This window comes from Canis lupus, chromosome 4 (genome assembly GCF_011100685.1).
Source record: "Canis lupus familiaris isolate Mischka breed German Shepherd chromosome 4, alternate assembly UU_Cfam_GSD_1.0, whole genome shotgun sequence".
NCBI lineage: Eukaryota > Metazoa > Chordata > Mammalia > Carnivora > Canidae > Canis > Canis lupus.
The window spans coordinates 23,396,433-23,419,245 of record NC_049225.1 but is presented as its reverse complement, the minus strand read 5'-3'; the positions used below and the strand labels follow the sequence as shown (position 1 = coordinate 23,419,245).

At 55.4% G+C, this 22,813-nt stretch overlaps 1 protein-coding gene across 5 annotated transcripts in view; it reads right to left on the bottom strand.

The window, feature by feature from the left end:
* CHST3 (carbohydrate sulfotransferase 3) overlaps positions 1–19,227 on the bottom strand; it is a 34,534-nt gene extending 15,307 nt beyond the window's left edge. The window contains exon 1 of one of the 5 annotated variants that reach the window (XM_038534270.1): positions 19,126–19,227. The gene's annotated coding sequence lies outside the window, so the exon portion shown is untranslated. Of the gene's footprint in view, positions 1–12,159; positions 12,756–14,774; positions 15,173–18,706; positions 18,837–19,125 lie in introns of those variants that run through there. The other 4 variants (XM_038534269.1, XM_038534273.1, XM_038534271.1 and 1 more) reach the window with 4 other exon arrangements.
* Positions 19,228–22,813: the final 3,586 nt, after the last annotated feature.

Genomic DNA, 22,813 nt, shown 5'->3' with positions numbered 1-22,813 from the left:
TTGTAACCCATTGCCCTATATACAGTTCGTGCTTAATGTTTTTACTTGAATGATCAAGCCTGCCTACGCTCTGTGATACACTTAACCCAGCACAAGCAAGAGGGAGCTTGACAAAGATGGTGACTGTACCAGGTTTCCAGTGTCTTGAACCAAAGAATGCGCTTAGGCTGAGGACAGCAAATAATCCTCAACCCGTGAGCCAAAGCCAATAGATGGGTATTAGAGTTCTGGGACAAGACTGAGGCCAAGCTTGTGTTCCAGGAGGAAGTGTGGTAGTTGATTACTGATGTCTGCCATGTGTGTAGGCTGGGAAAGGGTCGACACATGTGTCACATACTTGCCACTCTTACTTTAGGAGGAGCAGCCTAAGAAGGCTAGGAATCTTCTGGGTCATGGAATTCTTTTCTTCTCTCATTCCTCATGTGCCCTATTATTTCCATTTTGGTCATGTTCATTACTACAAAATTCTGTGCTTATTTGTGGGTTTGGGAGCTTTTGCTGGTTTGATTGGTCAGCAACCCTTCACTCATAAACCTGTATACATGCAGATGGGCACATCATAGGTGAACATGTTCAGGAGAAGCCCATGGCAGCTATGGGAGGATTGGAGATGCCCTTTAATATTACACAGCTTTCCCAGCCTGCTCTGCACCTTTGTGAAGATAACTCCACTACGGCATTTCTGGGATCACTGGGTAGGAAAAAACTCTCAGTGTATAAGCCCAGGATCCGCTTCCTGCTTCATTCTTTTCTTTTTTTTTTTTAAGATTTTATTTATTTATTTATGAGAGAGAGAGAGAGCACAAGCAGGAGGAGGGGCAGAGGGGCAAGCAGACTCTTTTCAACTCTGACGGCAGGTGAATCACTGGTGGGGGGGGGGATGGGGGGGGTTCAGAAATTACTGACATCTGAGTCCCACCCCAGCGATTACAACTGAATTGGTCTGGGTATGCTTGGGCGTTGATTGTTTAAAGTTCCATGGGTGGTTCTACCCTAGAATGGGCAAGGGTTGAAAGCCAGGCTTTAGACCATCCAGCTTCCTTAAAGAGCAGCTGCCTATGGCACCAGCTCCGCAGCAAGACCAGACTGGGAGAGGGGGGAGGGGAGGGAGTGGCCAGGGGAGGGTTGCTGATCTTTTGCTCACCAGGGATGGATGCCAGCTGTACAGGTCTGTGTTCCTTGTTTTACTCAAGACACAAGCACTTGGGGAGCTTCTAGGCCTGTGCTGGAGCAGTCCACTAAAAACCAGCTCCCCTATACCATGGGCTACAACTCTGCAATAAAAAGGCATGAACTACTACTACACACAACATGGACGAATTTCAGGGGTACTGAGTAAAAAAAAAAAAAAAAGCCAGTCTCTAAAGGTTACATACTGCACGATTCTGTTTATATAAGATTCTAGAAATGACAAAATTATAGAGAACAGATCAGCATTGTCAGGATCTAAGGAAGGCATGGTCCAGCTATAAAAGGGCCACGTGAGGGATGTCTGTGGTGCTCTGTCTTGACTGGGTCAGTGTCCTGGTTGTGATCTTGTAGGAGCCTGTGTAGGATGTTACCGTAAGGGGAACTGGGTTATGGGTTTATGGGATCTTTCTGTATTATTTCCAAAAATTACATGTGTGTCTATCTATAATTATCTCAAAACTAAAAAAATTCGGAAATTGGGGATTACGGATTGCACCTGTGATGAGCACCGGGTGATGTATGGAATTACAGAATCACTACATTGCACGACTATAACACTGTATGTTAATTAACTGGAATTAAAAGAAAAACGTTTAAAAAGTTAAAAAGTTTAGCCGAAAAGAGAACGAAAGGAAACTGGCTCTCACCACAGAAGGGAGATTGGAAGAAGACCTTGGAAATACAGCTAGAGGCAGAGATGGTCTTTGTGGGGCAACTGAACTAGTTGAATCCAAACTGGAACCTTGAGCTTGGCTTTTTTGTGGAATCATGAACTGGCCAGGACCCTGGGGTCTATCCACATGCAAGGATAAGCCTGAGGACTTTTTGTAGGGGAAACTGAGGGAGGAAGTAGAACCGCCCCATCCTCACAGCAGGAGAAAGACAAAGAGAGGGATGGGATTTGAGGGACCCCCATGGTCTGTGACCAGCTGCACCCCACTGCCGCCGCTGCTGCCCCCATCAGTGGGAAGGCCTGGTGTGGGTTCCAAGTAGAAGAGATGCTGGGAGCGGGCCCAGGGTCCATGTGAGGCCACCCAAGGCTCAGTGTGCCACTGGTGCTGCCACAGGGCCCGGAGACCCCAGCGAGAACTTTGTAGGTTAGCCAGGTATGGCCTCGGCAATGGTGTAACCCTGGGACGCATGGGTCCTGAGAACCTGGGTGATCTCTGAACTACTCCTGGGACTTATCAAGAGGCAGAGCAAGCTCAGGTGCTTGGGGCTATTCTGCAGCTCCCGGGCAAGAAGGAGCAGGAGGAGGGTTTGCACAAACGTGGGATTTGTATAAAGTTAAAAGTCTAGGGTAAGTCCCTTGCGAACCTCTGGATGATAGAAGCTCACGCGGGACAAGTCGATTCACTTGCAGAGTACTTGGCCCAGGCGCTGGCCATGGAGGGAGGGAGAGACACCGTTTCGGCCCTAGAGGAGCTGAGTGGCGAGTCCCCACTGACCGTGAGCAAGGTACTTCGAAGCACTTCACACACATCAATGTATTTAGTCCTCGAAACAACCCTATGAGGAAGGTGGGACAGCACCCTTTCAGCTACTAATCACCACCCCCAACTAAGGCGAGGAGGCGCCACACAACCCACCTCCAGGCACAACGTAAAGCTCGGTTTTGAACCCAGGCAGTCTGGCTCCACATTTCAGGAACGCAACTACTACGCTGTATCACTGAGCAACCAGGTTTAGCCAAAAGGTGGGAGCCTCACAGCAGCAGGCAGCTCAGAGCTCTGGCCGGGATCTCGTCTGCCAGGACCTGTCGCCCACTTGCTGTGTGGACAACTGTCTAGACCTCTGCTTATCTCACACTCCTCAAAGAGACACACATGACCTCAGATACGGGGTGCCTGGAGTCTTGTTAGAAACATCCTTTGAAGGCACAAGGCCACTGCTGGCCTCCCAGGAAACGGGAGCCTGCTGGCTGTCCCAGATAAGCAGCTGTTGCTGGCTGTGGAGGACATCGAGTAGAATGCTGCTCCCGGCCACCCTGTGGTTCTGAACAGGGGGCTGGCTCGTGGCAGGAGGCCAGATCCCAGAGGCCGGTGGCCCCGAGAGACAGCGTGAGGACATGCCGCAGAGAAGACAGGAGACGGTGCCCGTGGGCTCTGCTCTTCCAGAAACAACTTCAAACATGGCATCCTACCTGGGAACAACAGGGCCCACCCTAGCTTTCCTCCACATGCCCACCCCACCCCACCCCTACCTTCCCCAGATGGGTCCCACCATTAACAAAGGACACAGGAGGGCAGCCCGGGTGGCTCAGCGGTTTAGCACCGCCTTCAGCCCAGGGCCTGATCCTGGAGCCCCGGGATCGAGTCCCACAACAGGCTCCTTGCATGGGGCCTGCTTCTCCCTCTGCCTGTGTCTCTGCCTCTCTCTCTCTCTCATGAATGAATAAATAAATAAAATCTTCAAAAAGAAAAAAAAAGGACACAGGAAACAACATGGCGGACTGGGCTTGTTCGGACCCATGTCTGTCTGGCTGCAAAGACGGGGCGGGGCGGCGAGGGGTTCCCAGCTGACTGCCTGCCTCTCTCGTCCTCATCTGTAGGACAGAGTTGGGGACCGCCCTGGATTCGTTCCCTATAGCTGCTGTAACCCGCCCCCATCAACTCAGTGGCTCAAAACAACACCTAGTTATTACCTTAACAGTCCTGAATGTCGGAGGTCCGAGATCAGTTTGGACAAAAATCAAGATGTCAACAGGCTTGTGTTCCTTCTAGAGCCCTGACATTTCCAGCTTAGCTTCTAGAGGCTGCCTGCTCTCCATGGCTCGTGGCCCTCTCACCCATCTCCCAAGCTAGCAATGGCTAGTGGAGTCCCTTCAGGCATCACTCTGACTTCCTCTTCTGTCGTCAAATCCACCTCTTATCAGGACCCGCATGCTGACATCGGGCCGCTGGATAATCCGGGGTAATCTCCCTATCTCAAAATCCTTCACTTAGTCACACTGCAAAGACCCTTTACCTTGGGAAGTAACACATCCACAGGCGTGGGGGGTTCATGTGTAGCCATCTTCGGGGAGCCATCGTCCAGCCTCCCGCGAGCACGTCCCTCATGAAATGGGTACTACAAGTCCCACGCTTAGTGTGGCGTCTAACCGATAGGAGGCCCCTGATGCTTAACCCCAGCTGGGAACGAGAGTCATTTTTCCAGCTGCTTTTACAAAATATTAGGGCCTAAGATTCACTCCCGAAGATCTGGGAGGGGCCTGCGCACTGGAATCGGTATAAGCGCCTTAATGACTCTGTTGGGCAGCCAGGGATGGGGTTGACTCTAATAAGCACTGAATTCTTGTCAGCAGTTTTTCTTATTCCCCGCAGCTACTTAGCACTGGGCCTCCATGCCCAGCAACCGTTCAATAGATGTTTGTTGAAGTACACTGAACTGAAGCACCCCTGGGGCCTCGAACCAGCCCTGGAATGGGATAGGAAGGGCCAGCGGGCTTCTCACTGTTGCATCAGGGCCTGAAGAATGAGGTTCTGTGGGCAGAGGCCGAGGACTTGAATCAACTTCACACCCAGAAATGGTTGCTGGGGTGGGGAGGGGAGGAGGGGTGCTGGAGTCCTTCCTCCTCCCCGAAGTCCAGTCAAGGGGGGCGCCCTGAGCAGAATCCAGTCATCAACGGGCCATTGTTAATGGAACAGAGGGGCTCTGTGCCCATTTAACACTTCCCTCCCTCGCGAGGCTGCTCCCAGCTGAGGGTTGGCTTCTAGAGGACTGCAGGGCTGGGGAGGGCCCCCCCCCAGGCTCTGAAGGGGGAGGATTAGGAGTGGGGGCTGAGGGTTCCCCGGGTGGAGGAGCAGAGGCAGCTTAACACTTGGGCAAGCCGGGTGCTGATGCACGGGCTCAGCTGCAACGCCAGGAAGTTTCCAGGGGAAGCCGGGATCCAGGGAGAGCCAATGAAACCCAGCAGACCCCAACCAGAGCGAGGGGGGACAGCTTTCCCCATGGGATGGTCACGCTCGACTTCCCTTCTTCCCTTTAAAAAACCAGAATGGGTACAACCTACGTGGTAAATGGCACCTTTCATTGGCTATAGAGGAACAGTGTTTTCCAAAGGCCTGGGAGGGTTTTATGTCCTGTGGGTTGGGGATTTAAGAGGCAGGTAATTCAACCAGGGTCGGGCATAAACGTCCCTTTGCTTAGCAGACCTTTTCTGTGTTCGGCACTTGATATGAATAGTGTGAGCTGGATTTTGGGAGAGTAGCATCTAGGATCCCGAGGATATTGCCTGACTGGCACTCTCAAAAATGTCAGAGACCCGAATTCCGCAATCCTCATCTGTTGAATAAAGCAAATCCTCTGGCAGTCTCTGCTGGGAAGTACACTGCTTTTTTTTTTTTTTTTTTTTTTTTTTAAGATCTTATTTCTTTGAGAGAGAGAGAGAAAGAAAGAGAAAGCACAAGCAGGGGGATGGGCAGGAGGAGCAGACTCCCCACTGAGCAGGGACACCCCCCCAATGTGGGGCTCCATCCCAGGCCCCTGGGATGATGACCAGAGCCGAACGAGCCACCCAGATGCCCCAAGTACACTGCTTTAAAAAGCAATTGAGGAAGGTTGGATCTCAGAATGGGGTCTAGGGCAGCAGCAGCAGCAGCACCTGGGAGCTTGGTGGGAGGAGCGCACATTCTCGGCCCGTCCCCAGGCCTCCTCAACCAGAATCTGCAAGCTGTTCCAATAAGCTCTCTAGGTAAGTCTGATGTAAAGTTTGAAAATCATTCTTCTAGAGCAATATTTTTCAAACTCCAGCTTGCAATCAATTTGGTAGGTGGACAGGCTTTTTAAGAAAAAATTAAATAGAATTGTGTAGAACTGAAAATATCAGAGTGTATCATGTGTAATAAGGATTCAGACGGGGTTCATAAGACTTTTGTTTCACTTCTCTGTATCTTTGGCTAAGGTTTTGGTCCAAAGATTGAAAACTTCTGTTCCAGGGGGCACCTGGGTGGCTCAGTGGTTGAGTGTCTGCCTTTGGCTCAGGTGTGATCTCCGGGTCCTGGGATTGAATCCTGCATCAGGCTCCCAGCTCAGCAGGGAGTCCGCTTCTCCCTCTGCCCCTCACCCCACTCATGCTCTCTCTCTCCCTCAAATAAATAGATAAAACCTTAAAAGGAAAAGAAAAAAGAAAACCACTGTTCTGGAGCTGGCATGTACCCATTTCAACCAGCTCCCCTTTTGTAATTGGTCTGAATCAGAAGGTTTTAAAGAGCAGAGACCCCCACACTCCCCTCCCCACATGCCCTCAGGGACAGGGAAACAGATGAGAGGGGCTGCTTTGGGGCACACAGCCTCCTTACAACACTGGCCTAAAAGTTAAACTATGCATTTCCCCATGTTTATAAAACTTTCCGCCTCTCTACTGCCCCCTCTTCTATGTATACATGCCTGGAGAGGTATGTGCACCAAATAGCCAACTGGTTACATCTGGGTGGTGGGGCTGAGGGGGGAGCTGCAGCTTTCTTATCTGCATTTGTCCATTTTACTTGAATTTTGCACAGTAAGCATCTACCACTATTATAAAAACTATAAAGTCATCACTTAAAAAAATACAGCTGAAGGTTCATTTCTGGGTGGAAATAGGGAAAAGAAAGGCATTCCCATGCGAGGGCACGCACATTATCCCAGGGGCCAAGCTGCCTAAGAGGGCATCGTGCCTGGCCAAAGTCTACTCTAAGGCTGAGCCCCACATGTCCCCAGAGCCCTCCCTGACCCAGCCCCCTCAGCAATAATCAGTCCCCCAGAGGAACAGCACTGCCCCCACATACCCCCACACATCTGTCACCCTCTCTTTCCCAGGAAGCCCTTTTGCTACTACTGGTCCTCAGGCCAGCCCTGTGCACAGCCTGGATCCTTACTACCACCTTTGCCTTCATTATCCGGATGAGAGAGGAAGGCCAGCTACCTGGTCAAGGTCACCCAGCAGGAGATGCAAGGCCAAGATATGAAGGGCAGGGTCTGTGACATCAGATCTCCAGCACATTGCTCTCCTGGCACTATTTATTCCTCTGCTTGCTCCATTCTTATATATTAGAGCTAACATTTGCTATACAGCACCACATAAATATGTCAGGAAAGAAGGTGGGAAGAAGGGAAGGATGCAGAGAGGAGGGGATAGGGGAGGAGCAGGGAAGGCCAAGGTCACACTAGGTCACACCAGGAATGGCAATGGAGAAGGGTGGACCTGGCTGCATGAACCCCCACACCTAGGGGACCCTGAACATGCAGTCTGGCCAAGAGGCAGCAATCTGTCCCCACAGGCCCCAGCTGCAGGCCCCAGCCCAGCCAAACAAGAGAGGGAAGTGGAGGAGAGGCAGCTGGGAGCACAGGAGATTGCCACCCTTGGCAGCTAAAGGGCCAGGCTGGGGCTGTGGGGGCTGAGGGATGTGGGGGCCCTTGTGTCACCTGGGTGGAGTCCAAGCTGACTGCGAGGGGGGCTGCGAAGTGGCAGCCAGCACAGCCTTCGAGGGAGCACTCACTGGCTGAGCAATGACCCTGGGCAGGGGTCACACCAACTGTCCAGGGCAGCTACTCTCGAGCTTGAGCCTCAGTTTGGAAGAGATTTCACCATACAGCTGTTTGTACCTTTCCAATTGTGGACCATGGGCATATCTTACTTAGTTTATAAAATTTAATCAAACTAAAAAAAACAAAAAAAAAATTTTAAAGCAGATCCCAGTTTCTCCTCATAGAAGTAGAGGCAAAGTTCTTTTGAGGTGGAGACTCCCATTTTAACATGCCTTTGAATTTAAGCAGCGGCAAAGCCAGCAAGGAAAATCCGGAAGCAACGAGAAACAAGATTGTCCCTCCCATCAAACTTAACAGTCTACTTTCCCTGCAAGAAAAGGGACAAGGGTCCAGAAGTTACTGCTCTGGCTGTTAGGGGGAGTAACTGGTTTGGGTCCCCTCCCTTCTGGGTGTGGGGGGGTGGCCACCCTTGAAACCTGAGGGGTCCTGGGGGCTAAGGCGGGGGCAGTGTCAGGAGGAGCCACCCTACAGACTGTGGAACCCTGGAGGATCCCCACATATCTGTGGAGGGGGCACTTGGAGTTGTGCTAACCTGGGACTTGGGCATGCAAAAGGCGATGAGGGACCCCTGAGAATCTGGCACCTGTCTGTTGAGTCACAGGCTGAGTGATCACCTCAGTCAGGTATCTGGTGGAGGCCCTTGGTTTCCAGGCCAGGACTCAAGCGGGCCGGCTCTTCTGGTGGAAGCCGGGGGCGGGCCCCATGGCTTCCAAAGTACTCTGGAAAAAGAGTAACTCACAGCCCAAGGGAAATCAGAGCTTTTCTCTCCCCCCAGGGGGTCATTCTCACTGCGACAAGGGGACCCAGTGACTGCACAGTGAATCTGAAATGCGAGCCTGAGAATAGAGCTGGCCTGTACCCTCGGTGTCAGAGGAGAGGCTAGCTCCTCCCTCCTCCCCGTCCTCCTCGCAGAAAGAAGACTTAGAGTCTCAGTTTCCTCCCTTTCCGGCCAAAGGAGTTCAGATGAGCCAGAAAACCCCCCTAAGCCTCAGTGTCCTCACCTGGAGGATGGGGCTAACCATGCCACCCTCGTGAGGCTGGGGGGGGTGAGGACACGGGGGAGCACAGGGCAGGCCCCGGCCCCTCCTCCCGCCTGGGGCAGCTGGGGCGGGAGGAGCTGGGAGTCGCAGCAGCAGCTGCAGCAGCCTGGCATCCTGTGCCCGCAGACTGCGCTGAGGAAGCTGGCACTCCGCCCCTCTCTTGACTCACACTCCTTTTCCAGGTCTGGCCCACCAAAACCAGAACGGGTGCCCCCGACCCCTGTGCTCCCTCCAGAGACGTGAATTTCACCCCAAAAGGCCATGTCAGCAGGGTTTGTTTGCATGGCCAAGAAGCTGGGTGCTCTCTGCTACCTCCCTGGAGATCCACAGTCTCCAAGAAACTCCGGGGAGTGATTCACATTGAAAGATGAAAACTCTCCTGGCACTTCCTGTCTGCACCCCATTTGGCAGGCATGGGTTCATACACCCTACCTCCTATGACTCTCCGGTGGCTTCATTTTGCAGCTGGATTGTGGAGTGGCTAGGAGCATAGGCACAGCTATAGTTGGGCAGTTGAGGGTTTGAATTCTGGCTGTGTGACCTTGGGCAAGTCACCTAACCTCTCTGGGCCTCAGCGCTGGCATCTGTAAAATGGGGCTACCTCGTGCAATCAGAGTGATGCGAATAAACCACTCAGCCTGAGGATGCTTAGTACATAAAGAGCTCTCAGATACTCAACTGTACCTAGCAGGAAGGCAGAGGCCTTTAGGATCTAACATAGTGCTGGGCACACAGCTCAACCAGGCTCTACTTTTTTTTTTTTTTTTTTTTTAAGATTTTATTTATTTATTTCACAGAGAGATTGAGCAAGAGAGAGAGCGAGCACACGGCAGGCAGAGGGAGGAGAAGCAGGCTCCCAGCTGAGCAGGGAGCCCGATGTGGGGCTTGATCCCAGGACTCTGGGATCGTGACCTGAGCTGAAGGCAGATGCTAAACGATTGAGCCTCCCAGGCACCCCCCTCAGGCTTTACTTTTAAAAGTGATTCCAACACTGCAATTCCCAGGGTTCCAATCAGACACCTGGCAAGGATATACTTCTGGAAGTTCTTCATGCCCATCACCACTTCCAGAAGCTTCTGTCACAGCTGAGCTTATGAGCCAGGGGTGTGGTGCGGACCCCAGGCAGGGAAGGAAACATTGGGAAGGTAGGAAACAGCAGCTGGGGAGAAGCCAGGACCGGAAGCCGGAAAGCTGACCTGGCTCTGCTACCCAGGGTGTGAGGGTCCCTTACAGGACTTCAGGCATGAGGTCACCAGAGAACCACAGAGGGCAGACTGGCAGGTAGGCAGCAGACAGTGAGACTCAGTGATGTCATGCTTTCCCAGAATGACTCAGTGGTGCCCCTGGGCTGTGAATGGTGAGCTGTGTGCTGCAGCCTCAAGGCCTCCCTGTCTCCTTGCCCTCGGAGCACGGTTTCTCTCCTTCCTCCGTCTCCTCCTGCCCTCCCCGCCCCAGGGAGGGCCCATGACTACAGCATCCGTGCACCGCTCCTGGCTGTGCCCCTGGGGCTGCCTCTGTCACGTCTCTGCAACCTCCACATTGACAGACCTAACCGCCAGAGAGACTTGGATCTCATTCCTGCCCCCGACTCCTCCTCGCTGAGCCATCTGGGGTGGGTTAACCTGCCTCTCTGAGTCTCAGTCTCCTCATCTGCAAAACAGACACATTGCTAACAACCTTGCTGGGCTATATGGGGCTTAGAGAGCCGGTCTATGAAGTACTTGGCACACAGCAGGTGCTTAGCAAATGCAAAGTATGGCATTCAAGGGCCTCTATGATCTGACCCCCACTGACTTTTGAAGCTGTATTTATTTATTTATTTATTTATTTATTTATTTATTTATTTATTTTAAATTTTTATTCATGAGGGACAGAGAGAGAGAGGCAGAGACAAAGGCAGAGGGAGAAGCAGGCTCCATGCAGGGAGCCTGACGTGGGACTTGATCCCATAACTCCGGCGTTATGCCCTGAGTCAAAGGTAGATACGTAACCGCTGAGCCACCCAGGCATCCCCAAGCTGCATTTATTTTAAAAATGCGAATAATAGCTCTTTCTTCTTGATGCTTCCTGTATGCGAGGCACTGCTCTAAACATTTGTATAGGGACACATTTTATTCTCATATCACCCCCACGTGTGTGTGTGTGTGTGGGGGGGGTATCGTTAGCATCTCCATTTTACAGATGACAAAACTGAGGCACAGAGAGGTGAAGCAACTCGGCCGTGGTCACACAGCAGGTGAGGAGCAGGCTCCCTTCCCTCGCAAGCAGCCCGGCTCTCCAGCCTGCACCTGCAGCTACAGCTCCATCCTGCCTCATCTCTCATCTTCACACATCCTGCAAATTACAGTTCAGTCCAACTGGACTCCTCACCATACTCTGCATTCTATCTGAACCTTCCCACCCTGTGCCTTGGCGCAGGCTCCCTCCCTGCGCACAAATGCCCACCTCGTCCATGAAGCCCTCTCCAAGTCCTCCCTCATGGCCACCTGTGTTGGACTTGAGGGTGGCTATCTGTGCCCAAGTCTCCTCTCCCCTTCTAGACTGGAGGTACCTTCTGCTACCCCCAGGCCACCCTGTGCAGTGTCAGGCATGAGCGGGCATGCAGTACCTGGACAGGCAGGCCATGCCCGGGCTGAAGCACCTAATGTGTGCACCCTGGGTGGTGTGGAGGAGAACCTGGCACTCGGGGCCCCCACTACTTCCGCAAGAACAGCCCGAGGCCTGCAGCTAGAACCAGCCCCAGGAGGCAGCCTGCCAGCTGGGCCTCCTTCTCTCTGCTCAGGGGAACAGACTCAGCCACAGGAGGCCTGCATTGCCTTGGGGGGTTGAACCCCGGAGGGACTGGAGGGGCTGGAGGGGCTGGAGGGGCTGGAGGGGCATCTTCCACAAGGGCACAGGACTGAGAACCATTGCTGATGGGGGGGCCCAGAGTACAACCTCCCACCAGCCCACCTAATGCAAAGGGGCCTCTCAGAGGGCCTCAGGCCCATTGTCAGGATCTCAGCCCTGCCCAGTCCATAGGGTAACAACTGTGGCAGCGCACGAGCCCATGGTCCCAGTCTCCTGCTTCCACCTGGTCCCACACAAGGCTCTGGTCCGCAACGACTCCCACCACCTCTGCCCAGACTCAGACCACTCCCCAGCAGGAGCATCCCATCACACCCACCGCTGACCTAGGCTTCCGGGGTGACCCCCACGCTGAGGCCGAAAGGCAGCTGGCCACAAGAACAGCAGGAAGGAGAGGCCGCAGAGGCCGCAGAGAGCAGGATGCGTGCGTCTGGGGGAATGGGGACAGTCTGGGCCAGGGGACAGCGAGGACAGGGGGCGCTGGGGAGGGCAGGCTGGGGAAGAATGACCATCTAGGAGAAGCCACTGGCACCCTGAGCACCTCGACACCTACCCCGGGGGGGGGCTTCTGTCTTGCTGGAGCACCCCGATCGGCCAGTTCCTCTTCGCTGGCTCAAATCCCTTCTCCAGCCATCGATGCCGCTTCCTGAGGCCCGGCCATTGCCAAGCGGAAGCAGCAACCGGCAGACGGCCGGCCTTGCCAAAGGAGCTCTGGGGCCACGGCAAGGGCCCGGTCCAGGTCAGCCCGGGCAGCTGGGGACCCTCGGGGGCCGCGCCGAGCCCCGGGGCGGCGGGCTGGGAAGCCACTGCTCCTCTGGCCGCGGCCACGCAGGGGCACGCCTCGCTTGCACCTGGCAGCGGCCTGGGCGGCGGGCAAGGCCTGGGCCTGCGGGGTCTGGAACAGGGCGGCAGCGAGGCGCCTCCGGCCGAGCCTCGGGGAGCAGCGGGCTGGGCCGGGGCCGGGCACCTGCACCCCGACACGCGGAAGAGGAACCTTGCGAGTGAGAAAACAGCTCCTCTCCGGAGAAAAACAAGAGAGGGGGCCTGATCTTCATGGTCACGGGTGTTTCGGTTCTTCGCCCCCCACCCAGGCTGACTTCCCCTTCCTCGCAGGTGCTAGGCTTCCGCCCGGCCCGGGCTGCGGTCACAGCCGAGCCGGGCCCGTGCCCTAGGCGGGACTCCAGTTGTGAAATTTCTTGCTGAATATTGGTGCCGTCTCGGCTGGCGGGGGGGGGGGGGGGGGGGGGGGGGGGGGGGTTCAAATTATTTCTTCTGATAGCACTGCTTTGGCTCGGGCCCCTTAGCACTCTGCGGAATCCTGCAGATGGGGAGGCAGCTGGAGGGAAAGGGAGGAGAGGGAGGTGGGGAGGAGAGTGGGGGAGGCCGGGCCACCCCTCAGGTGGCTGCGTGGGCTCGGGCGCGCGTGAACGGGCATGCACACGCACGGGGACGGAAGCACGTCCGCCTGCAGAGAGGGGCTGTCAAGCCGTGGAGCCTTCTTCTGAACCAGAACCTCCCTCAGAAGCTCCATGTGTGGGGCACCTGGGTGGCTCAGTGGTTGAGCATCTGCCTTTGGCTCAGGTCATGATTCCTGGGTCCTGGGATCGAGTCCCACATCAGGGAGCCTGCTTCTCCCTCTGCCTGTGTCTCCTCTCTCTGTGTGTCTCTTATGAATAAATAAGATTTAAAAAAGAAGAAGAAGAAGAAGCCCAATGTGAACAACAGACAAGGTGGGGAGAGTTCTGGAACCCCACCCTCAGCAGGCCTCTGAGGGATCCCCACTGACCTCTGGGGCTCCAGGGGACCTAGTCTGAAAACCCCTGCTGCTAAAGGAATTCCTGCCCTTCCTTGGGGAGAGTTAGTACCAACATTGTCTTAAAATAAGGAGCTTTCTGAGGGAAGATGAAATTATTTTCCTAATAAATTATCTTTTGAGTCTAGTCCTACAAATGCCACACATTCTGAGAATCAGGGCCCAGAAAGTACAAGGTGTTTGATTCCCCTCACTGACAAGTTTGTGGGTACCTCTCTGAGAAGTCTTGTGAACTCGGGTCTGAATAACTGGGGCAGAGGGCATGTGGTGAATAATACTTGTAAACACATGCCTAGTTCTATGTACAGGCATATTTCTAAACTCCCCACAGACACTATTTCACTGACAACCCTATTACCTATGACCTATTATATCATCCCCTCTTACCTAAGGCCCAGAGAGGTTAAGTAACTTGCCCAAGGTCACATTGCTACTAAGCAGTACCACGAGCACTCTAGCTTCAGGACATGGGCTCTTAACCATTACATAATTTGCCTTCTGGAATGAGTGTGTGCACGCATGCACTTGTGCCTACAAATGTTTTGGTATACGGTATGTCCAGCTGTTTACTGAAATATTTGTGTGTGGGGGACATATGTGTGTGTGTGTATTTTAGGCCGTGATGATGTGATGGTAAGTATGTAGGGATGCAGTCTCTCACCCACCAAGGCTGCAAATTAGGGGGCTCACCCCAAGTTTTCTTTCACCAGCCTGGCCGCAGCGTGACAAAAGAACTCCTTGGCCAGAGGCAGGACCCAGAGCCTCCCAGCAGTGCCTGGTCTCCATAGCCCAGAGGTTTCGGTTTGCTGATCCAGCTCGGTGCAGTCACATACAATGGAACGGCCCTAGCCACTCCCTGGGTCCCAGCCAGGAACTGCCCCCATCCAGAGCCTTCCGTCTCCCTTCTCACTAGGCGTCTCCCTTCTCACTAGGCGCTGGGTTTTAGAGTTCTTCAACTAAAAGCACAAAGTCCCTAAGCTATCAGGAATTTGCTTCCTCCCCCGTAGACCCAGTAACTCGCGACAGCACAAGAGCTCCTTGAAACCTCTGGCATGAACTCACACCACCAGCGCCTTGCACTGATATGACCTAATCTGATACGACTCTGGCCAAACGCAAAGAACCCTGACATTCTGGTTAGTCCTGAAAGCCCTTCAAGGTAAATGCACAGGCCTTGAGGGTTTCTTCACATGTGAGCCCCATCTTGGGCCAGGGGTCGGGGCACGAGAGGCGAAATTTAGCTTTGGTCCATCCACTCTCAACTGATGCTTAAGACGCAAAACTTCATCAGGCGCCACGAGCCTGGACAACCTCCCCCCCACCCCCCCATTCTCCATCACCAAAGTTGAACTCACCAACCGGGAGACCACCCTCTGCCTCGCTGAGTGGGGCCAAGGCCGAGAGACTTGCTCAGATGGAGCAGGGCTGAGCTGGCCCCCACATGTTCCTTCTGGTCCCAGCAGCCAGGATGCCAACCTCCCGCAGCACAAGGACAGGCCAGCAGTCTGGTCCCCTGTGTTCCCAGACTTTTGAGGCTCCCAAAGCCAAGGAGGAGGGGCTGGACAGGGAGAGGGGAGGGAGTGGGGAGCTGGTGAAAGCAGCCAGTGAGCCAGGTATAACCAAGGGAGGCCAGCACAGACCTTCCCAGGCTGGCCTCCCGGATGGCTGTTTACTTGTGGTATTTAGGAGACGCTCAACTGGGAACTGGCTTATTTATTTTCCACACTTTCCTCCAAATCCTTTTCAGAGAGTCCTCTAGAACCCCAGCGATAAATTTCTCAGGGCCCAGAGAAACCCACAGTCCTTCAGCACACAGCCATCTTTGTGGAGCAGGGAGAGAGGGGGTGGGGGACATGCGGAGGGGAGAGGCAAGAGGGGGAGGAATGGGGGGGTGGAGTTACTGGTGGCTGGGGGCTCCCATGGCCTGCCTGTCCCCTCTCTCCACGGTGGTGGATAAGGGTGGGGGGAGCAACCAGCCAGATTTGGGGCAATGGAGCCAAAGACGGAGCCTGTCTACCTCCAAGCACAGAACGAACCGTCCAGCTGGCCAGGGACCACCCCACACCCAGCCGTGGAAGCCACATGCTCAGGGCAGGACAAGCAGCATTCTATCATCTATTTAGTCATCAGAGAAGAAGAGATGACACTTATGTCTTATTTCTGTTTAAGGAATGAAATGGAGAGCTGTTTTCCTCCTGCATGACTTCATGACAGGCAGAGACCTCTGTGAGTGTTTCCTCATGGCTAAGACTCCCTTGGCTGCCCCGCAGTAGGACTTCCCAGCAGAGCCGCTCGCTCGCAGCCCCTCCCAAGGCTTCACCCATCACCTGACAACGTTCCCAAGTACTTCCATGTCTCAGACAGTGGGATGGAGCCCGGATACAAAGATGAATGTCTAGACCCTGTCCCTCGGGTGGGCAGCTTCTCCCCACACCATCTCCCAACTTCCATCCTGGACAGCATGTCCACTCCACAAGGGAGGCGGAAGAGGCTTCCAACACCTTGGCCCAGCTCACATGGAGCTCACCCATGTGGACTTCCTGGGGAAGGTGGGCAGGGGCCAGCTGGGTAGCGCTCACCCTCCATTGCTTGCAGCATAGCCTGCTGTGCCCTAGCTTCGTGACCTTGGGCATCCACAGCACCTCTCTGAGCCTCATGTCCTCATCTGTAAAGTGGGGACAATAACCACTGTCCCTCTGTGGGGCATGTGTGGGAAAGCTCAGGCTCGGGACCAGCTGAGCCATACATTATCATGCCTCACCCATCTCTCCTGGGGACCAGAAGCCACCCCAGAGCACATGGCAGGTGTGGGAAGGGCAGCCACAACATGTTCCTTTACATTCACCAGGAAGGAGGCGGCAGGTGAGGGTTGATTTCCATGTATAACAGATTGCCACTCTGATGACAGCCGAGAAAAGAAAGGAATATAGTAATCCACTTGAGGATGTTTACCTGGCAATTTCTCCCAAACCCAAACTTATAACTTGTATGGTCTAAAGTAGCAGCTTTCTCCCCACTTCTGGGGTAAGCAGCGAATCATCTCTCAATAGAATTACTGCAAAATCTCTCTCAATCACTTCCAAATCTCTATCATTTCCTGACTCCCGTTCTACATGGAAGGTTCTAGCAGCTTGGAGCCACCCAGATTTTGATTTCCCATGGCCAGTGGTGTAACCCAATCTGGGCAGAGTGTGTGGGAAAAGGACTGCAGTCAGAGGCCCCAGGACCATGTTCACAAGTGTTAGTAAGAAGCCAGTGTTGCTTCCTTGTTGCCATGGAGAACCCGTAGGGACCTTAGAGATAGCCTGGCATGGTGGAGACAGCATGCTTCCAGAGTTAGACTGTCCAGGTTCAAATCCCAGCTTTGTTCCTTATCAGCCGTGTGGCTTTGAAAAGTTACTTACCTATTTTTCCTAATCTGCAGAACAGCGATAAAATGCTAACTTCATAGGGATGTAGGGCTTAATGAGATAAAAGAAGATGCACAGAAGACACAAGGTGGGAAGGTGATATGGGGAAGGGACTGGCTGCGGCATTCCACCTGAAATTGGAGGTGGCCAAGTCCTGGTCACTCCCTCCCTCTCTCACCTGGGGCCACAGTTCTGGTGCCTCCCACATACTTCGGTGATTTCAGCACTGAGACCATTTAGAAGCTTGAAATGCAGACTCTACCAAGTCACAAAGGGGCAGGGGAATGACACATACCCTTGTGATTCCATGGCCAGGTTGTCTCCTATCCTTGCACGCTCTCAATCCCATGCCGACAGGGAATCACTCCCAAGACTGTTTGTAATCCCAGTTCCAGGAACATGAGATGTTTCAGCTTCTCTGGGAAACTCTTGCCATCTGGCACAGAGGAAACTGCCCGCTGCTCAGTACAGGGACTCTGACTACCCTTCCACCTGCTGCCTCTACAGGGTCAAGCCCTTGCTGGACGACACAGCCCCTAGGCCCTTCATGAGACCCATTTCCAGCCAGGCCCGCAAGAGCCGGGAAGAAACACCCAACACCATCCCCTGCTTAGCCAGATGTAGAAATGGAAACTTCCCCGCTGCCCCTCTTAGGGGAACACAGGTCAATGATGAGATCCAAGTGTCCAGTGCCAGCCCACATGGCACAGTGGGACATGCTGCTTGGGCCACTTCTCCGGACAAATCAGGCCGGGCTCCCCGGAACCACTCAGGGCTCCCTCCTCTGCAGAAAGACCAATTCCAACCCAGCCGAGGCCACCAGGGTCGGCTCATAGTGAGTCCTTAGCAAATACTAATTATTGGCGTCATTCATCATCCAACAACTACTGAGAGTACCCACTATGTGCCGAGCACTGGGCTCGGATCAGGACAATCCTTGAGACATCCTGGGGCCCCAGCACACCAGGGCATCTGAAAACAAACACAGCTTCAGGTGCAGTGAAAATAAATAGGGCTCCGCCACCGCCCTGGTTTCTTCGGGACCTTGGGAGTCTTAAACATCCTCCACCCGGGGTTTACACACACACACACACACACACACACACACACACACACATCCAGGGCTGGAATCTCCTCCGCTGGTCCTCCTGGAAGTCCCTCTGAGGAAGCACATCCGCTGTGTGTGTGTGTGTGTGTGTGTGTAAATCTGTGTGCTTTCCTCGCAGGCCCTGTCACTGTCAGCACCCGGCAGAGCCCGGCACACCAGTCCGAGTTTATGAATCACCCCCTCCCACCTCCTCCCTCCCCGCTCCCCGCCCGCCTCGCCTCGCCTCGCCTCCGGAAGGGCCGCGCACACCCAGACACATCACCAACACACCGAGTGTCCACACCAGACCCGCTCCTGATGACCCCCGAGTCCGCGGCACATCCGCTTCCCCCTCCCCTACTTCGAGCCTCGAGGTGCCGGCCCCGACTTTCAAAGACAAGACGGCCCTTCCCGGGCCCGTCGCTCTGGGGGCTCCTCGCCGGAGGGCTGCGGGGGCAGCAGACAAAGACCGCGGGTGTCCCCGAGCGCGGCGGGGCGAGCTCGGTCTAAAGGTCCCGGCCCCGGCCCCGGGGCGCCCGGCTGGCGTGGCGTGTGCCGCGGGCGACCACGAGCTGCGAGGACCCGGCAGCCGCGCGGCGGGGCGGGCGCGGCGGCGGGGCGGGCGGGCGGGCGGGCGGCGCCGGGGGTCGCGGGTGCCCGCGCGGAGAGGTCCCGGGCCGGGAGCGCCCCTGCTGCTCCGGAGTGCGGCGGCCGCCGGGCCGCGGAGGGTGGGGGCGCGCGGCCTCGGCCGGGCGGGGAGGCGGCTCCGGGACGCGGGCGCCCTACTTACCGCGGCCGCCGAGCCTCCTCCGGGGGGCGGATCCGCCTGTGCGCTGGGCTCCGGCGCCGCAGCATCCGCTCGCGACTTTGCCCCCTCGGCGCAGACCGCGCGGAGCGGCTCGGCGGCTCCGGGGCCCGCGGCCCGCGTCTGCGCCCCCCGGGAGGCGGCGGGGGGAGGAGGGAGGGAGGGGAGGGAGGGGAGGGGAGGGGAGGGGAGGCGCGGCCGGGGCGCACGCCGAGCGGGAAGCGGCGCCAGGCGGGCGCCGTCCTGCGCAGCGAGCCGCGAGCGGTGCTGCCCGGCGCCCTCCTCGCTCGGGCCCGAGCCGGCGGACGGCCCGCGGCTTCCTGCACCGCGTCCAAGGAGCCCGGGGTCCTCCGCCCTCCTCCCCCCCTCCTCCCCCCCCCCCTCCTCCTCCTCTCCGTCCTCACCCCACCCAGCTGCCAGCCCAGCGCGCCCGGCAACTTGGGAGCCGTTGGCGAAGTTGGCGCAGCTCGGACTGCGCGCCGGCCGGGCCTCCGGGTGGAAGGAGGGGAGGGGAGGGGAGGGGAGGGAGGAGCCGAGCGGGGCGGGAGGGGGCGGGAGGGGGCCACCCCGCCCCGGGGAGCCGCGCGCTCCGGGACCCCCTCCGTGGGCCTTTGTTCCGGGCGCTGCTCGGCGGCCCGCCCTCCCCGGGGCTCGCCGGGGGGCCGCTCGCATCCCCGCACCCCTCCCGGGGAGGCGGGGAGGAGCTCCCGGCCCGGGGTGGGTTTAGGTGAGCCGAGAGGCGGCTCCTCGCCGCCGGAGCCTCCCTCTGCCCGGAGAGCTCTCGGCTGCGCTGTCCCTCTGCCCGCGGCCGGACGGGGGCGGGGGGGGGGGGGTGGGGGGGAGCGGGGGTGGGCAGGGGGTCCCAGGGACCGTCCCTCGCGCCTTCAAAGACCACAGCGCACCCTCTCTGGGCGGCCTCGGGCCACCCAGCCGCCGTCCCGCCGTCTCGCGCCTCCACGCAGGAGTTCCTGTAGCGCGACCCCCCCAGCCGACACCGGGGAGCGAGGAGGGAGCGGGGTCCACGGGCTCCACCCGAGCTCGGGACCGCTTGGCTCCCACGCGTGGGGCAGTGCCCGGTTAGGCAGCGCCGGCCCCTGGGTTCGAGGCCAACCCCGCCAGGAGCCTGGGGAAGCGCTGGGAACGGGAGGACACAGCGCGACTCCCCGACAGCTGCCCGCATCCTGGCCTGTGCCCTGGCCTCCGCGGGCTTTGATTGGGGCTGGCCAGGCTTTTCTTCTGAGTCTTCTCAGCGCTCAGCGTCGGGAGCTAATCCAGGCCTCTTTGGGACAGTGGTCCTGGCATTTTAGGGAATGATAGAGGGTTTAGAACAAGAAGTCCTTTCCTGTTCAGGAGAAATAGGAAAATCCAAAAAGGTAAAAAAAACCCTCAACATCTGCACTTTGCCACCCTTGCCATTTTTCAACATTAGTAGAAAAGAAACCCAAAGGGAACAGAACAGGGCCCAGGCGTTGGGGGTGGAGGGTGGGGGCATCGGTAGGTGGGAGTCCTCACAGGTGGGGGAAGTCGGAGGTCCCTGTTCATTACCTGGGTCAGGACCAGCCCAAGCTGCCACCTGGACTGTGGGCTGGAGGGGACCCAAGCAAAGTGCTCCAGACTGTGAAGCAAGGCCTTGGTGGGAGGCTTTGATGTTTCTTTTGGCAGAAAACCCCAACTGGGTGCCTCAGTTCTATTATTAACAGTTCTGTAACCTGCTCTAGGGGACTAGAAATCTGGTGAGAACTGACACCGTAAGTCACCTCCTAGGTAAGCATTCCGAGGCCCTCTGCACGTCTCCTGCAGCCCTGGCTGCCCTGGCTGTGTCCACAGGGCACGGGCCTCTGCTCTAGAATCGGTCTGCATGCTCGCCAACCAGTTCCCGGAGCAAGTGGGTCTCTCCAGACTCCATCATCTCTCCTCTAAAGGGGTGGCCTCATTGGAGCCCCACAGAACTGTCCACAAGTTACATTTAGCCGCACCTGCTGGCCTTATAAGGGAGATCTTCCGATCAGACGCATGGAGTCTGGGATTTTATTGCCAGAATTTTGTAAGCATCTCAGGGACACAAAGACTAAAACCTAGGACTGTGTCACCACCAGATTATAGAGCAGGGGCGGTGCTACTGAGGTAGGGGTGGGGAGGAGGAGCATAAGCAGCCACCGCGAAATTCCTGTGTTCCCCCAATACTTAGTCAAGCACCTATTGGGTAGTGGGGCCCACAGAGGTAGACAAGCCTTAGTCCCCCCTTCTGTCCAGAGAAGCCAGATCTATGTCTCAGTAAATACTAGTGATAACGATGTGCTATGTGAGGGGAGGCTGGGGCTGGGGGCAAGGGAGTGGGTGTCTCCAGAACAAGATCACAGGCTTGCCCAGCTCCAGGGGCCCCAGGCAGATGGAATGTGATGTGCCTGTTGGCCCCCTGGAGTCGTTCAGTGCTGCAGCCTTATTCTTGGAGCTGAAGACCCCAGGCCTGGGCTTCGGAGAGGAGCTGGAGTTTTGCGGGCAGAAGAGAAGGCAGAGGTGGGGCAAGGCTTTCTAGGTGAAGTGACCAACAATCGAAAGAAACGGGTTCCTTTGGGCTGACATGGTGGCCAATACATGGGCCTTCAGTTGAGGGTATCGTGGCTGTAAAGGAGAGGGAGAGGGTAAAGTTTTGACAGGACATTGGAGATTTTCATCCTAAAATAGTTTCCAGGCTCCACTTCTTCCCACAGTTGGTCTGCCAAGAGATTTGGTCTCGTTTTTTTTGTCTTCTTTTGTATTGTTTTGTTTACCCTGTTTGAAAAATAATTGAAAAATGTTGCCCTGTTCAAAAAAAAAAAAAAAAAGAACTTTCCAGGCCAGGGGCAAAATGGCAGAACAAGGAAGAAGGTGGGGGGGGGGGGGGTGCTGAGTACCATTTTAAATCCTCCAAGTTAAGATCACTAATAAAGGGGCATGCCAGCACCACGTCCCTCCTGATGTGATACACTGGAAAGGTTACAATGTTGAGTATGAAGCATTCCTGCCAAAAACAATGCACCACCTGAATCTAATCATGAGGAAACACTGAACAAACCCAAACTGAGGGACATTCACAAAACAGCTGGCCTGTAATATTTTAAAATGTCAAGACACAAAAGACAAAGGAAATGACTAAGAAACCACTGCAGATTAGAAGAGACGAGAAGGCTGTGAGCACTGTGGTAGGCAGGCGTTTCAGATGGTCCCCGATGACCCCAAATCCTGGAGTTCACTCCCTCTGCAGTCCCCCCTCCTTGAGTGCGCCTGAACCTGGCGACTTGCTTCTCACAAATGCAACATGGCAAAGGTGAGGGAATGTCATTTCTGGATTACAAAAGACCATGATTTAAGTTACAAGAGACGGTGTCTTCTGTCTTGCTGCATTCTCTCTGGGTCTTACCAGCCTGCTGGAATTGAGAGCTGCCCTATGGAGAGCCCCATGTGGCAAGGCACTGATGCCTCAGGCCAACAGTGCTATGAGCTGAATCCTGCTAACACCTGCTGAATGAGCCCAGGAGTGGATCCTGTCCCTGTGGAACCCTGAGATCACAGTAACCCTGGCCAACAGACACCTTGACTGAAGGACCCTGAGCTAAGCCACATCCAGATTCTTGACCCACAGAAACTGTGGGATAATAAAAGTGGCTGTTTTAAGCTGCCACACTTTGGAGTGAAAAAAAAATGCTATAAAAGACATTATTTAGATAATCGAGAAAATATGAGTAGGGGCCAAATGATCGCTAATATCGTGTCAGTGTTCTATTTCCTGTGTTTGATAACTGCACCGTTCTGTAAGATGATGTTTGGTTCATTACAGTTACACACTGAAGTCTTTAGGGTCATAATTTTTGCCACTTCCTCTTAAATGGCTCAGAAATACTAATAAAAATAAACATTAGGGATCCCTGGGTGGCGCAGCGGTTTAGCGCCTGCCTTTGGCCCAGGGCGCGATCCTGGAGACCCGGGATCGAATCCCACGTCGGGCTCCCGGTGCATGGAGCCTGCTTCTCCCTCTGCCTCTGTCTCTGCCTCTCTCTCTCTCTGTATGACTATCATAAATAAATAAAAGTTAAAAAAAAATAAAAAAATAAA